The sequence below is a fragment of the Amblyomma mixtum genome, unplaced genomic scaffold (assembly GCF_055824585.1).
Source record: "Amblyomma mixtum isolate Tamu unplaced genomic scaffold, ASM5582458v1 scaffold_35, whole genome shotgun sequence".
In the NCBI taxonomy this organism is placed as follows: Eukaryota; Metazoa; Arthropoda; class Arachnida; order Ixodida; family Ixodidae; genus Amblyomma; species Amblyomma mixtum.
Window position 1 is genome coordinate 82,250 of NW_028317732.1, and position 17,769 is coordinate 100,018.

A 17,769-nucleotide genomic window follows, 5' to 3' on the forward strand; every position below is an offset into this window, starting at 1 on the left:
ACCGGGGTCCACATGTGTGTGTGTGTGTGTGGGGGGGGGGGGGGGTATAAAAGGAGAAGACGCACGTCTGCGGGACAGTCGAAGATGAACCTGCGGTTTAGTGGCATTGCCATCGGCGTGTGTAGCTGTGCTAGACTTACCTGACCTCGGTTTCTTGCTGCGGCTGCTCCCGTTATCCCAGTTCCTTTAAATAAACTATTTGAGCCGTCGAGCCCGGCCCTCGCAGAAAACATTACCATAAAGAAAGTTGTTTTTGCACCGTCTCAACTCATTTACGTTTATGTTGCACCTGATCCAACGGACCTTCACCTTGTACGATATATATATATATATATATATATATATATATATATATATATATATATAAGGGATAACAAAATCTTCAAGGCAACTGATTAAAAATATAATAAGTTGGGGAAGTCACATTGAAAAACTTAACAGATTTATCCAACGTTTCGACCAGGGACTGGTCTTTTTCAAGAATCTTGAGAAAGACCAGTCCCTGGTCGAAACGTTGAATAAATCTGTTAAGTTTTTCAATGTGACTTCCCCAACTTATTATATATATATATATATATATATATATATATATATATATATATATATATATATATATATATATATATATATATATATTTCTTCTACCTCATTTTGCGCTTCTCCTATTTATCAGGTACTCAAAAATGTAGCCGTTCTATGTATTGTTATTGTTTATATAGGAATAATGTTACATCCTTTGCGCTTTATGTTTATGTTTTGTAGTTCTGTGTTATATATATATATATATATATATATATATATATATATATATATATATATATATATATACTGTTTACCTTTCTACGTTCTTCGCTATATATATTATATTAGCATAACGTGATGCATTCTATATTTTATTCTTTACACAATCTTGTTAAGGGGACTGTTGGCCTTCGTCTGGTGTTCACACACATTTTGCCTACTCCCCCTCGGTTTCCGTTGCTTTCTAATGCTGACGAAAATGCGTATTAAAAAAAGAACTGCGGTATAATCTTTGATTTGTCATTTTATTTCACTGCAATGCTAAAGCCAGCATGCCTCAACAGTCTGAATGACAACTAATGTAGAAGCAGCGATTGTACTTCACTTTTTTATGCCTTACATAGCCTGTAAGCGTAATTTGATGTTGCAGTCACCGTTTGGCTGTTGCAACCAAAATAGCAATACAAAAATTCTATTATATATTATTTAGCTGTTGTATGCGAGTACCACGTGATAATTCATACAGAGTAGTGTTTCCGCCTCATTGTAGAGAAGAAAATATGATAAAATAAGTGTTTATACTCTTTTAAGGGTAAAAGAGTTTATTCCAAGGCAGGCAAGCGTAGCAGGGGTTGTAGTGTATCAGATGGGCCGATTACATTAGGAAGTTTACGATGACAAGGTGGGTGTAGCTGGGCCAGGAAAAGGTTAATTGCAGGAATATCGAAGGGGCCATTGACCTGCAGTGGATATAGTTATGCTGATGATATTTTGCAGCGCATCATGCACTACAGCAGTTACAGGTTGCTCGAGAATCGACAACCTTTTTCTGCCATTTTCATGAAAAAGATAGTCACTTGAGCAATTTACATTGCTTACCGATATTGCTTATAGCCTTGCATCCTCGAGCATGAGGATCAAGTTTCAGTTGACATGACAGATGGCGTATCCAGGAGTTGGAGCTGAACAATAATGAAACCTGTGGACCGCCTTCATATGCTGATGATTTGGCGCAGTATTATAACCGCCGCCAACGTTCGGCACTATTATCCAATAAATGATGTGTTTTCTTTGTTTGATAACCAAAGCTAAAAACGAAAACTATGAATCGCTCAAGCAAACGGAGTTATGGTGTTAAAAATAAACGTTTCTATTAACAGGACATGAGATGTACGCCAACTTCACCTTCTGCCGAGTTTGTGTGGCTATGCCCCTTTGGGTCTCGCAGAGTATGCGGTAAGATACTTCGTCTACGAGACTACTTAAGCGTTTGGTGAAAAAACAATCCGAATGCTTTAGGCTGACCTCGAACAAAAAGTGAGTGTCACACATTTTCAAATATACTTATTTCGCATGTGCATGTATTTCTCATACGGTATTTACAAGCTTAAGCTATAGTAAAAAGGTAGTAGTCACATTCGATTACCAAATACAAACGCTACTTTTCGAAACGAATTTAGACTCCACTGCCTAATGTGGGTAAGTCTCGGAAGTAAAATTTCCTTTGGCGAAATATTCTTTACTGCTCGACACCTTTCAAACAACAATTACGTTCATTGGTCTTTCCGAGCACAACTTGAAGGAGAACTTTTACAGAGCGCATAGGGCTGGCAACCTTAAGTTCATTCCTAAAATTCCGAGTAGTCATTCGTTAGCGTGCCGAAGCATTCGCCAACTCTATAGGCATCGAGTTCAGCACGCTCTCATAAGACGAACATTGTGTGTATGAAGCCCATTAAACCTTGTTGAGGAAAGAGAGAACGCTGGAGCTCTCTGAGTTTTCCATGGGGGGAATTATGAATTATGTAGAGAATGAAGGAAAAGATGTAGAGCCTTGACAATTTCGACTACCTAGTGATGTGCGACGAGCACTGACATGGCACAGTACAGTCCATGCCCGGTGGCTCGAGATGACTTGATCGTTATCAAGATAGTCTCGTTATTTGAGCAGTGCGTTCCAAAACGCCTTGGAATCCTTCCAACTAAAATTTCAGCTTCATGACCATTCATGTCCCACATTACAAAGGTTTGAATGATACCTGTTCTTCCTCCTGCTTTCCACTAGGATGTCAAAACACGCGTTTGTTCTTAACCCATTGCCCTCTTCCTGTCCATCAACGTTACACTTATCAGTTTCGTTTCCCAGCTTGTTGCATTTTTTCTCACTTTAAGTTGATCCCTTTTCGCTAGCCTCCTGGTTTCTAGGTCACGACTCCATAGGTCACAACCGGTAAGATACCGCTGCTATATAGATTTTTCTCGAGTGACATTGATAAACTGCCGTTCAAAATCTGACAGTGCCTGCCATAAGGACTCCACCCGATTCTTGCTCCTCTGGCGTGGTCCGGATCCTAGATTGCTATCTGCGCTAAGTACACGTATTCCGTTACCATTTCCAGCATCGCGCTACGAATAAGCAAGCTGCTGTTCCCTTCAGAGACAGCTGAATATTACATCTGTTTGCTGCATATTACTTTGAAGACTCACCATTCTGCTTTTCTTATTTGTCAGTGATCATGCTTTCCAGTTCATCCCGTGAGTGATCTAGCAAGGCACTGTGATCAGCGAATTCCAGATGAATAATGTATTCTCCAGTAGCTCTCATGCCGAACTGTTCCCCTTCTAATGTCTGGACGCCTACTGTCAACAGGCGGGGAATATAATTGGAGATATGGTCTCTCTCTGCATCATATCCTTCGAAGGAACCAAGTTGCGCTATAAAAAAGACAGCCACAGGAAAAAGCCAAGGAGATAGACAGAGCGCAAACTATCAACTCAGTTATTTGTGTGAAAGTGCCTTATATAGTCAGAATCACAGCAAAAGAACAAGGGGAATGAGAGAGGGGGGTATAGCCAATCAACTCCTGGTCAACAACAGGTGCGCAGAAAATAGTTTTCCTTATTATACAGCTTGACAGAAGTGTCGCTTACACATTTATCACCGTTTTCTTTTATGTGGTAGGCCTCCAAAAGCTCCCGTGCTGTTTTGTTTTTACTTCTTCCTAGAATTTTAATCTGCTTAAGCAGAGGCTCGCATCCACTGCGAGCAAGGCAATGAGCAGGCAAGTTTGCTCCTTCTTTATTACGAATGCATCGGGCATGTTCCCCGGCGCGTTCATTCACGCATCGGCCTGTTTGGCCCACGTAGGCGCCTCCACACTTGAGTGGGATTTCATACACCACTCTAGTGGCACATTTCACATACTTTTCGGCATGTTTTATGTGGCATCCACTGCCTCTAGCTCCTTGGTTCCCGGTTCTCGGGCACAACGCTGCGAGTTTCCGTGGGGCAGAAAAAACCACAGGGACGCTATGCCTCTTGGCCACTTTTTTTACGTTGTGCGCCACTTTGTGTATATAAGGCACCACAACGATCTTCTTTTTTGGCAGCGACTCATCCACACTACTTCGACTTCTTCTTTTTATCTTCCTGAGAAGATTCTCGGCGACGGCTGATATGACGTAGCAGGAGAAGCCGGCTGAAAGCAACCTTTCAATTTGATTATTAAAACTTATATGCATTGCATGCGGGCATGACTTGGTAAGAGCGGATTCCAGGCACGAGCTTGCAATTGCTCTTTTGACTACCTTCGAATGCGCGGAATCAAACGGAAGCAACTCTTTCTTTGCTCGTGGGGCATAGTGCCAGCAGGTGTGTTGTGAGCCGAGGTTCAGGTTAATATCTAAAAATTGCAACGACCCACTAGAAGGACGTTCATGCGTAATGGTCAAACCTCGCCCGTACTGTCTAAAGCCAGTTAAAATCCTACTCACTGAATCAGTGTGGGTCAAGGTTATTTGTTTGGATAAAACAATAAAAAAACCGTCCACATATCTAAAACACTTACATACCCCCAGACTAGTAAACTCGTCATTTAGGGAACGGTCAATGGCGGCTAAAAATATGTTACTAAGAACAGGGGCGACGCAAGAACCGATACAAATTCCTTGTTTCTGAATGTAAAAGTTGTCTTTAAAAGATATGAAGATGGCTTGGAAATAAAATTCGAACAATGACATGAAGCTATCAGCTGATACACCAGCCAAGTTTTGGAAGCCTATTCATCCACTTCTTTCAATTCAATCTCGGACAGCAACAAACAACCCTTGATGCGGTAATGAATAAAACAAATCCTCGACATCTACTGAAAAGGCCTAGCCGATGTGGTCATTGGAGTTAAAGGAGGTTACAACATCAGTGGAGTTCTTTGTAAAAAGGGGGTCTTCAATTTGTAAATCATTACAGTGCTTCAGTAAATACTGGCTTATTAAGAACTGCCATGATTCCTTCTCGCTAACAATTGTTCTAAAAGGCATTGACTTCTTGTGCGTTTTTGCAGTGAAGAATACAGACAGCGCTTTTGTTTTACATGCAGTTATTCAGCTTGCGAGCCTGGACAGTTCAAGGTCTCTGCACAAAGCAGCAGCTCTGGTCTTGATCCTTGTAGCGCTGGGTTTCACCCGGACGAAGTTCATTGCGATGGCTTGGCCCGCCTTCTCGTTGAAATCTTTATCACGTAGTACGACAAAGCCTCCGTTCTTGTCTGCCTGAAGCAATTACAGTTCATTTTGCCTTAAAAACGAGACCACCCTTTTGGTTGCGTCTTTGGCACGCCTATTAGACGCCGTGTTGACCGTTTTTGTCAAAGCTTCAACACCTTCCAACAGGCACCTTTCTTGATCTTCTTGGTCAGCCTGGCTTGAAATCCGTCGGTTGATTGCTAGCAGGTCGTGGGCTGGGACTGCAGGCTCAAGACTGTACTTGGGGCCTTTGCTAAGAAAACATACTGTCACGGATGGGTCCTTAATCACACAGGCTAGGCGCAAGCCGCCAACAGAGAAGCAGAGTCCCAGCTCCGAGAGCACGCGCGTTCCTCACTTCTTCGTCCTTGCGGCGCCGCCCGGGGACACCTGGCGGCATTATTCCCCCTCCCCAAAAAAGAAAGCAAAAACGTGGGCGCACATTGAGTGAACGGGAGGAAGTAAGCAAGTGAACAAACGGTCACATGCCGCTCAACGGCTGCAGGCACTAATAAAAAGAACACGCGGAAGAGGCTACGTCCCTTACTGTGTACAGTAAGGCTTCATGCGCAGTACGTGCACGACCTCAGGCTGAGGTCGACGGCGCGAACTCGGTAGAGTGCCATCGGGGAGGACTTCATACGTCACATCCGTGATACGGCGCAACACTGTGTACGGTCCAAAGTAGCGGCTCAGGAGCTTCTCCGACAGGCCTGGGCGACGTACTGGGGTCCATACCCACACTTTGTCGTCGGGGTGGTACTCTACGTGTCGATGTCGTTGGTTGTAGCGTTGTGCATCTGTGGCCTGCTGCCGTCGGATGTGCACACGGGCCAGTTGCCGGGCTTCCTCTGCGTGCCGGGTAAACTCCTCAGCGTCCGACGTGAGGTCCTGGTCGTCAGGGGCGCACGGAAGCATTGCGTCGAGCATTGTCTGTACGTCACGCCCGTAGACGAGGCGAAACGGCGTAAAGCGAGTCGTTTCCTGAAGCGCCGTGTTATAGGCAAACGTCACGTATGGGAGGATCTCGTCCCAGGTCTTGTGCTGTACATCGACGTACATGGCGAGCATGTCCGCTAAGGTTTTGTTGAGGCGCTCCGTGAGCCCGTTTGACTGCGGGTGGTATGCAGTAGTCTTGCGGTGGGTCGTGTGACTCAGCTGGAACACCTCGTGCAAGAGCTGTGCAGTAAACGCAGTGCCTCTGTCGGTGATTACGGAAGACGGGGCGCCGTGTCGTAAAACGATGTGGTGTATGAAGAAATGCGCGATTTCCGAGGATGTACTGCGCGGCACCGCCTTGGTTTCCGCATAGCGCGTCAAATAATCAGTCGCAACTATAATCCACTTATTGCCAGATGCTGATACAGGAAATGGGCCCAGAAGATCAATGCCGACTTGGTCAAAAGGTGTGCGAGGTGGTTCAATTGGATGGAGCAAACCTGCAGGCTTTAGCGGTGGCGACTTACGACGCTGGCACTCACGGCAACCTCTGACGTAGCGATGGATGGTCGCTGCAAGTTTAGGCCAATAATAGGCCTGACGCACTCGGGCGAGCGTGCGTGCAAATCCCAAGTGGCCAGATGTGGGCTCATCATGACACGCTGAAAGGATATCGTCGCGGAGGTCTGATGGCACGACTAGGAGGTAGGTCCGGTCACCGTTACGTGAGTTTTTCTTGTAAAGTACGCCATTGCGAATACAAAAAGAGGACAGGTGGCGGGAAAAGGGTCGAGGTACGTTGGAAGCATGGCCCTCTAGGTGATCCATGACAGACCGCAGGTCAGCGTCAGCACGCTGCCTTGCCACCAAGTCCGAACTGCTGACCACACCTAGGAAACGATGGTCGTCCTCTGCGCTGTCATCAGCTTGCTCAACGGGTGCGCGCGAGAGCGTGTCGGCATCTTCGTGTTTACGTCCGGACTTATAGACAATTGTATAATCAAATTCCTGAAGGCGAAGGCTCCAGCGTGCCAGGCGGCCTGATGGGTCCCGGAGATTGGTCAGCCAGCACAAGGAATGGTGGTCTGTGACGACTTTGAAAGGGCGACCGTAGATATAGGGCCGAAATTTCATCGTGGCCCAGATGACGGCGAGACACTCCTTTTCTGAGGTGGAATAGTTGATTTCGGTGCGCGAGAGTGTGCGACTCGCATACGCGATCACACGTTCCACGCCGTCTTGATGCTGAACGAGGACGGCACCAAGCCCAATATTGCTAGCGTCGGTGTGTATCTCGGTAGCAGCCTCCTCATCAAAGTGAGCAAGCACAGGGGTAGTGTGCAGCCGTTGTCGCAGCTCTGTGAAAGCAGCCTCTTGCGCGGCAGTCCAGACGAACGGTGTATCTTCACGCGTTAAGCGGGTCAAAGGTTCAGCGATGTTGGAGAAGTCTGCGATAAAACGGCGGTAGTAGGCACACAAACCCAAGAAGCGCTTGAGCGCTTTCTTTGTAGTAGGACGGGGAAACTCGGCTACGGCGGCAGTTTTCTCGGGGTCGGGTTTTACACCGTCGGCGCTCACAACATGGCCAAGAAACTTGAGCTCTTTGTAGCCAAAGTGGCACTTCTCGGGTTTAAGTGTCAAGTCGGCCAACCGCAGGGCATCCAGCACGGTCCGCAGTCGTTCAAGGTGTTGGTCGAAGGTTTCTGAAAACACCACCACGTCATCTAGATAAACTAAACAGGTTTGCCATTTGAGGCCAGCCAGGACAGTGTCCATCATGCGCTGAAACGTCGCAGGCGCTGAACAAAGGCCGAAGGGCAACACCTTAAATTCATATAGGCCGTCGGGTGTGATGAAGGCAGTTTTTTCGCGGTCACGTTCATCAACCTCAATCTGCCAATATCCGCTCTTTAGGTCGATCGATGAAAAATACTTGGCGCGGCGAAGTCTGTCGAGTGAGTCGTCGATGCGAGGCAGCGGGTAGACGTCCTTTTTCGTTATGGCGTTCAGCTTACGGTAATCGACGCAAAAGCGCAAAGTCCCGTCCTTCTTCTTTACCAGAACAACAGGCGACGACCACGGGCTCTTAGAAGGCTGAATTATGCCGTCTGTAAGCATCTCCTTCACCTGCGTTTGGATGGCGTCGCGTTCCTTCGGGGAAATGCGGTACGGCTGCTGTCGTATGGGGCGAGCATCATCGGAAGTGATGATTCGATGCTTTGTGACCGCCGTTTGCCGCACTTTCGAGGAGGATGCGAAGCAGGTTTGGTATTGTAGCAGTAGGGCGCGTAGGTCGCGCTGTTGAGTCGCTGATAGCCCGGAGCTAATATCGATGCGATCCAGGGACGTCTCCGGTTGTACCATGCCCTCGGACGCAAAACACTCAGTAACATCTGCCAATTGGTCGGCCCACGCTATGGCAGTAGCTCGGAAAAGGCGACGAGGTTCGTTGGTAAAATTAGTAATCAGGAGCTCCGACCGACCGTTATGGAGGTGGACAAGGCTTCGGGCCGAGCAAATGCCGTGTGTCAGTAGCAAGGAAAGGTTGCCCTCGGCGACTGCAGGTCCATCACGTAGCCTATCATCGCATTCAACTCTTGCAAAAACACTGGCGCGCGGCGGGATCAAAACACTCTCAGTGGAAATACGAAGGGCGGAGCTGCGTTGACGAACATCGGAGGTGTCGTCGGCTTTCGCTCTAGAAAACGTAACGGTTCTGTTCCGCAGGTCGATAACGGCACCATTCTCACGGAGAAAATCTACTCCCAAAATCAGGTCACGAGAACAGTCGCGGAGCACCAGGCAGCTCACTACGAACGTCGAATCGATGATCTGGACCCTAGCCGTGCACTGTCCAAGCGGAGTAATGATATGGCCACCCGCCGTCCGGATCTGCATGCCAGAGCAGGGAGTCGTGACTTTCTTCAGAAGCGCTGCCAATTTGCCACTAATAATTGAAAACTCTGCTCCTGTGTCCACCAACGCGCTAATGCTGTGACCGTCGAGAAGCACGGGTATGTCGAGTGAGAATCGCTCCTTTAGATCACCGGCTGTCGTCGACGTCGACAAAGCTCTATCATCGAATGTCGGCGTCGTCAGGGGGTCCTTACAGCATCGATATCCAGCGACCACGCCCCCGGAGGTCGCTGTCTTCAGTTTTCCCGGCGAGGACTGGGCGAGCGGTCCGCTGTCGCTCGCGAAAAGTTCTGCGGATTCGGTGAAAATGATGACCGGCGAGGGGACGGCGATCGGGACTGACGGCGCGCCGTGGACCACAGGGGTTGCTGCGTTACGTACTCTTCAATCGCAGGGGGCCGTTGACCAAATCGGGGTCTTGGCGCATCGGGGGAAAAACCCTGCAGGCCAAGTTCACGATATGGGCACCGCCGGAACAGGTGACCGGGCTCCCCACAATGGAAACACAAACGTCGTCGGTCTGGGCCACGCCAGACGTCCGCTCTGCGCAGGGATCGTCGGTCACTCGGGATGTGCTGCACTGGCTGCACGGAGGGTAGCGGGACGTCGTGATGGGCTTGAACAAACGCCGTTGCATTTGGGGGAGGGCGTCGTAAAGCGTCAGCATACGTCGGGCGGCAGTAGTCCGTCTGGATAGACTGTGTAAATGCCGCTGGAGTCGGGGCAGGGCGTCGCAGAGCTTCAGCGTACGTCGGGCGGTTGTAATCTGGCTGTACTGGCTGTGGTTCGCCGCGTAGTAACTGTGGCCTGACAGCCTGCTGCACCTCGTCGCGGATAACGCCCATAAAGGAGCTGGCCGTGGTCTGCGACGTACCACAGATCTTCTGCAGCTCCTCACGGACGACAGTGCGGATCATGTCACGGAGGAAGTCGGTATTGGTGTTGAACGCCGGGAGAGGCTCCGTTATAGAAGCAGCAAGGACTGGCCGGTCGTACGCGGTGGAACGCTGCCGGAGAACCTGCTCCATCGTGACAGCCTCTGCTAGAAACTCGGCAACAGTGCTTGGGGGGCTGCGCACGAGGCCGGCGAAAAGCTGTTCTTTCACACCACGCATTAGGTGGCGCAGCTTTTTGGCTTCCGACATGGCTGGGTCAGCCCGCCGGAAGAGACGCGTCATGTCTTCGACGTACATGGTAACCGTTTCATTGGGCATCTGCATGCGGGACTGTAGGGCGCGTTCAGCTCGCTCCCGACGATCAGCGCTGACATACGTGGCGAGCAATTGACGTCGGAACTCATGCCATGACAAAAGAGCGTCCTCACGGTTTTCGTACCACGTCCGAGCACCGTCCTCCAAGCTGAAGAAAACGTTCCTCAGTTTGGCGGCGTCATCCCACTGGTTAAATGCGGCGACCCGTTCAAACTGGAGGAGCCAGTCTTCCACGTCCTCCAGCTGAGTCCCGTGAAAGGATTTTGGTAGCCGTGGGTTTTGGAGGGTGTAGTACGCGGCGCCTTGCATGACTGGTTGAGGGGCAGGCGCCGACGTAGTGTCAAATGGCCTGAGCTCAGGAGGCAGCCGGCCAGGTGCCGAGGTAGTCTCCAACAGCCTATGCTCAGGGGGCAGTCCTAGATTGCCGCGACTGACCCGATGCACTGGCGTGTCGATAGGGAGAGGTCTGGGGTCCTCGGTGTTAGGAGGGGTGTGCGACATATTCCAGGGCGATGTACCCAGCACCTCCACCAGAAATGTCACGGATGGGTCCTTAATCACACAGGCTAGGCGCAAGCCGCCAACAGAGAAGCAGAGTCCCAGCTCCGAGAGCACGCGCGTTCCTCACTTCTTCGTCCTTGCGGCGCCGCCCGGGGACACCTGGCGGCAATACAACATCTTCAGGCAATGCCACGTCATTCGGGACCACAAGGCTGCTGGTGCCAGCAGTCTTGCTCATTGATCTGCTGTGAGTTAGAGCCTGCTGAACACACTGGGCCCACCAAAATTCAGTCATCTGGGCAGCAACTTTTCTGGCAGCACGCAGCTTAATTTCTGCTAGCCAGGTCGGGTCCATCGCAAAGCAAATCGAGCGCAAAAGATCTTGGAACCTGCGTACTTGGCTCCAAATTTCTGATCTCCAGTATCTGCAAATGCGTTTCAGAATAGCCTGTTGGAAGGTGTTGAAGCTTTGACCAAAACGGTCAACACGGCATCTACCAGGCGTGCCAAAGACCCAACCAAAACGGTGGTCTCGTTTTTTAGGCAAAATGAACTGCGATTACTTCAGGCAGACAAGAACGGAGCCTTTGTCGTACTACGTGATAAAGATTTCAACGAGAAGGCGGGCCACGCCATCGCAAAGAACTTCGTCCGGGTGAAACCCAGCGCTACAAGGATCAAGACCAGAGCTACTGCTTTGTGCAGAGACCTTGAACTGTCCAGGCTCGTAAGCTCAATAACTGCATGTAAAACAAAAGCGCTGTCTGTATTCTTCACTGAAAAAACGCACAAGAAGTCAATGCCTTTTAGAACAATTGTTAGCGAGAAGGGATCATGCCAGTTCTTAATAAGCCAGTATTTACTGAAGCACCTTAATGCTTTACAAATTGAAGACCCCTTTTTTTACAAAGAACTTGACTGAAGTTGTAACCTTCTTCAACTCCAATGACCGCATCGGCTACGCCTTTTCAGTAGATGTCGAGGATTTGTTTTATTCATTGGCGCATCAAGGGTTGTTTGTTGCTGTCCGAGATTGCGTTGAAAGAAGTGGATTAATAGGCTTCCAAAACTCGGCTGGTGTATCAGCTGATAGCTTCATGTCATTGTTCGAATTTTATTTGCAAGCCACCTTCATATCTTTTAAAGACAACTTTTACATTCAGAAGCATGGAATTTGTATCGGTTCTTGCGTCGAACCTGTTCTTAGTAACATATTTTTAGCCGCCATTGACCGTTCCCTAAATGACGAGTTTACTAGTCTGGGGGTATGTAAGTGTTTTAGATATGTGGACGATTTTTTTATTGTTTTATCCAAACAAATACCCCTTGACCCACACTGATTCAGTGAGTGGGATTTTAACTGCCTTTAGACAGTACGGGCGAGGTTTGACCTTTACGCATGAACGTCCTTCTAGTGGGTCGTTGCAATTTTTAGATATTAACCTGAACCTCGGCTCACAACACGCCTGCTGGCACTATGCCCCACGAGCAAAGAAAGAGTTGCTTCCGTTTGATTCCGCGCATTCGAAGGTAGTCAAAAGAGCAATTGCAAGCTCGTGCCTGAAATCCGCTCTTACCAAGTCATGCCCGCATGCAACGCATATAAGTTTTAATAATCAAATTGAAAGTTTACTTTCAGCTGGCTTCCCCTGCGACGTCACATCAGCCGTGGCCGAGAATCTTCTCAGGAAGATAAAAAGAAGAAATCGAAGTAGTGTGGATGAGCGGCTACCAAAAAAGAAGATCGTGGTGGTGCCTTATATACACAAAGTGGCGCACAACGTAAAAAAAGTGGCCAAGAGGCATGGCGTCCGTGTGGTTTTTTCTGCTCCACGGAAACTCGCAGCGTTGTGCCCGAGAACAGGGAACCAATGAGCTAGAGGCAGTGGATGCGACATAAAACATGCCGAAAAGTATGTGAAATGTGCCACTAGAGTGGTGTATGAAATCCCACTCAAGTGTGGAGGCGCCTACGTGGGCCAAACAGGCCGATGCGTGAATGAACGCGCCGGGGAACATGCCCGATCCATTCGGATTAAAGGAGACCAAACTTGCCTGCTCATTGCCTTGCTCGCATTGGATGCTAGCCTCTGCTTAAGCAGATTAAAATTCTAGGAAGGAACAAAAACAAAAAGCGCGAGAGCTTTTGGAGGCCTACCATATAAAAGAAAACGGTGATAAATGTTTAAGCGACACTTCTGTCAAACTGTATAATAAGGAAAACTATTTTCTGCGCACTTGTTGTTGACCAGGAGTTGGTTGGCTGTACCCCCCTCTCTCTTTCCCCTTGTTCTTTTGCTATGATTCTGACTATATAAGGCACTTTCACATAAATAAACTCAGTTGATAGTTTGCGCTCTGTCTGTCTCCTTGGCTTTTTCCTGTGGCTGTCTTCTTTATAGCGCAACTTGGTTCCTTTAAAGCAATGCGCCAACTTGCCCAACAAGAAGTTCTTCTAAACTATCATATCCCTCCTTATTAAAATTTTACTCCTTTCCTTAAGAAGGACTAAGGTGGCTGTGCAGCCGTTATAGGTATCGTCCAGAACTTTTACATAATGCTGTGCTGCACAGTGGTACACCATTATATGATATTAATGTACACAAAATTTGCAACCTCCGAAGTGTGCTGAAACCGAAATACAGTGCCTAGCTGTGCGCTGCCGCGGTGGCTCAGTGTTTATGGCGCTCGGCTGCTGACCTGAAAAATGCAGGCTCGATCCTGGCCATGGTGGTCGCAACTCGACAGAGGCGAGATGCTAGAGGCGCGCGTACCGTGCGACGTCAGTTCACATAAAGAAACCCACGTGGCCGAAATGGTTCGGAGCCCGTTACTACAGCATTCTTCATTGGTAGAGTAGATTTGGGAGGTTAAACAACATAAAGGCAACCCAAACTAATTATGCCTGTGCTAAGCGTGCAGGTGGAACAAAGACTCCAATCATTAGCAAGATTTGAGCAATTTCCTCAGGAGAGTACAGGCGCTAAAAGCATTCTCCTCAAATGCCTTTGGGCGTTTTAAGTGATCTCTCATACCTAATGCTTGTAACACCAAGGTGCGGTAAAGTGAACAATATCAGTCGAGCATGTCTGCATGAATGTTCTACGACCTAGACTAATCGCCACAGGTTCGGATTGCGTGTGGAGAAGCTTCCGCTGTGGTTGCAAGGTCTGGACAAACCATGTAGGTGTTAGAGCCAGTTTACAGGATTGCATAGTGACAGAGGTGCGCGATATATTCGTTGCTTTCATTATATCATTCCGCAGTTAAATTCCAAAACCTGGTGAATCTTCCGGATTCCCGTGAAATGCGTGGTATAAGATTTGAGCCAGTAAAGGGGCTGGACAAATAGGAAAAAAAATGACACATTGAAGGAACACGTAAACAAAAAAAGTCAGTGCGGAAGTCAAGGCTGAAGATACTGCAGTCGAACAGGAATGTCAGCAGTAAGTGGTACAAAACAACAAAAAACTTTTGTTACTGGAGCACGTGCGGGAGCTGTGCATGTTGCACTGCTGGAGACAATACTTAAAGTTCCTGCGCGGCATCTGCCAGATGAGGATATGCTACAGCATCGCATAGGACAATCGGATCGGGCAGTAAAGATGGGAACACTGCTGATTATACAAATGTTTTGTTGTGAAATGCATGCGGAATGCCTCTGCTTGCGCGCAGAAAAGTATATTTTGCAAGTTCAGCATATGTCGTACAATATTTATGCAGAAGGTCAAGAAGGTCAGTGAACTTGCGCAAAAAGGCATGCTTTGCACAACAGACCATACTTGCACTGTAGAACGCGATAGAAGGGGCGCTGCATCCGCAAACAATGCTGAATAACAAGTGAAATGAAGGCTTCATTTCACAATATCTTCAGCGAACTTATTATTTGTGTCCTGCTCGCCGGCATAGAAAAAATGAACAGACTTGAAGTAGCTTCGGACCAGCTCATCAACAGCTCTATAAAAAAGTGTGTCTCTCGGATTAAAACTTTTCTTGCACTAATTTAATTATGATCTGCGAATAGTAAGAAGACAACTGGAAACTTCGTAGAATTTTACAGGCGTGCCGTAAGGTGGTAAGTCATTTTTGAGGTGTCTAATATGAATATACTAAATAGGCATGATCTTATGAAAGCGTCTATAAGAACACAGTACGAGCTTCAAGCTTAAGATTTTTCTTTTCTATGTAACAAATCCAATTACAATGACGAAATCTCCGAGAGAATCAAAACCTAGTGCACATTACTGATTGCGTTATCGTAGTACAGAAGCAGGCTATGAAAAACAATGGCATAGGCGCATGATGAGCAGCTGAGATCTACTAGTTTTATTGCAAAGTATAATAATCTGAGAATCATAGCCACTGAATAAGGTTGTCCTTGCGTACACAGAGTCGAGCTCTTTGATTTAATTACGCGAAATACAAGCAGCGTTCCTCATATCAAAGATAGAGGGCGTACAGGGCGCATGGAGAACACCGAGTAGGAATGAAATCCATTGTTCCTTGCGTTGTTCGAAGTGCATGTCCGAGGTAGTGACCGCTGTGAGTTGGGAGTCAGATGTTCGCGAAGAGGGCGCAGGAGAGAGCAGTGGCGAGCGTGACAAGGTATCAGCTTCGGAGTGCCCGCAGCCGGACCGGTAAATGACGTTGGTGTCGAATTCTTGAAGGCGAAGGACCCATCGGCCAAGGCATGACGAGGGATCCTTTCGCTAACCAGCACAGGGCGTAGTGGTAAGTAACTACGGTGAAGTAACGGTTATATAAATATGCGCGGATTTTTTTTTAAAGCCCACATACGGCGAGACACTTCTTTTCTGTCAAGGTGCAGTTAGACTCAGCTTTGGTGAAAGCACGGCTTCGTACGCAACTAGGTATTCAGAAAATCCAAGCTTGGGCTGTGCGAAGGAAACATCGAGGCCGATTTGGCTTGTCTCGATGTGCACCTAAAGACAGGCACTGTGGTGGTAATGTCGAGGTAAATGCGGTGAAGTTACAAGACAACGGAGCGCGGCAAAAGCGTCATCGAAAGTCGAGTCCTACTTAGACAGGCTGGTGCGAGCATTAACGAGTTTGGTAAGCGGTGCCACGATGGACGCGAAATTGCAAACAAAGCAGAAAAATATGAGCATAGGCACAGAAAACGGAACCGCCCTTTTGTGGAAACCGGTTTAGGGAAGTCAGCTACTGCAAGGAGTTTATCAGGACCTGGCAGTACGCCGTCTTTGGAGACGTGAGGGCGGAATATCGTCAGCTTCTGGGTACCAGAGGGACATGATTAAGTTCAGGGCCAGTACTTGTGGGGCGGCTCAATATTTGGTACAAGAGCCGGAGGTATGTCGGAAAATTGGAAGAAACTATGACGCTATCGACAAATGTGCGACTTGACACCGTGAAATATGCTGTCCATCAGCCGTTAAAACGTGGCAGGGGCGTTGCAGAGGCTGAATGACATCACGGGGAATTCACAGAGCTGTCAAGGGTGACGAAAGCAGCCACCGGGATTTATGAGTGGCCTCCTCGCCGGTCGAGGAAGGAAAAGAGCTAGGCGCCTCACAAGCAGTCAAAGGCGTCTTCAATGAGGGGTAGCTGATAGGCGTCCTTGCACGTAACTTTTTAAGCTGACCATAGTTCACACAAAATCGAATCAAGCCATCCTTTTTATTTTCACTAGCTCAAGAGGCGAGGAACAAGGACTAGGAGATGTTCGAAATTGGCATTTTGTAACATTTCGTCGAATTGCTCAGTGATGACGCGGCGCTATGCAGCCGACACATGGTAGGGGAACTGGCGGAGAGGAGCACGGGTACCGGTGTTGACGTGATGGACGACAGCGGTCGCACGGCCCAAGGAAGTTGTCTGATATTCAGATCAACAGCGAAACTGGTTTAGCAGCGCAATGGGCTGTGCGTGAGGAGCAGTGTCGAGGACGCGCTCAACGTGGTGGTGAAAAATGTCCGAAGACATCAGGTGGTCCGGAGTACCACTACACGGAGTACCCTACGCTCCCACTCGACTATATACCGCAATAACTATCTACCCACACCTAATCTGTGCATCCCATTTGTGCCCGTTGTTCACTGAAAAGAAAATTTATGGATCTCTTTCTACTCTCGTCTCACTGGTTCATAACTCCTTTTAGCCGTCGCGGTGGCTCATTAGTTATGGTGCTCGGCTGCTGACCCGAAAGACGCGGGTTCGATCCCGGTTGCGGCTGTCAAATTTCGATGAAGGTGAAGTTCTAGAGGCCCGTGTATTGAACGATGTCACTGCACGTCAAAGAACCCCAGGTGATCGAAATTGCGGAGCCTTTCACAACGGCGTCTCTCATAGCCTGAGTCGCTTTGGGACGTTAAGACCCATAAACCAAACCATATCCCTTTTTAGACAAATTCTTGAGATCTTACTCTCGCGACAATCAGACACGGCAGCTGAGTTCCGCTGGTCGCCATAAGCAGCTTTAGTAAATCGACATGTCTGCCTTAATGATACTGTCCTACAGTTTTAGCACGAGAGGCATCTGAAGCCAAGCACACAAATGGTTATGTGCTCATTGGAAGCTTCAGTGCTAGCGAACTAAAAAAGAAGCATGTTAATTTTGGTGTACAGTGTTTATCGTATTATTCTATTTGATCTTCAAGCTCATGCCGACTATTAATTCCTTAGATTATGCAAAAATGACATGGCTGGCTGTGGGGTGTCAGTGCACGTTTAACTACACATGGGCCGCTTAACGCGCCTTACGAGGATACTGCGGTATCGATGTGTTCTGGATATACTGCGCACAGATGGAAGTTGATGAAGACGACGACGATATGCAATGCAGAGCGCGAGAGAGCAAAATATAAATGCTATTGGTTGCGGCGATAGCAAAGTACTCTTGCGCAGCGACCAACGAAGCTCATCTGTTCTCGCAGTCGCGGGTTCGAAACCCTGCCTGGCC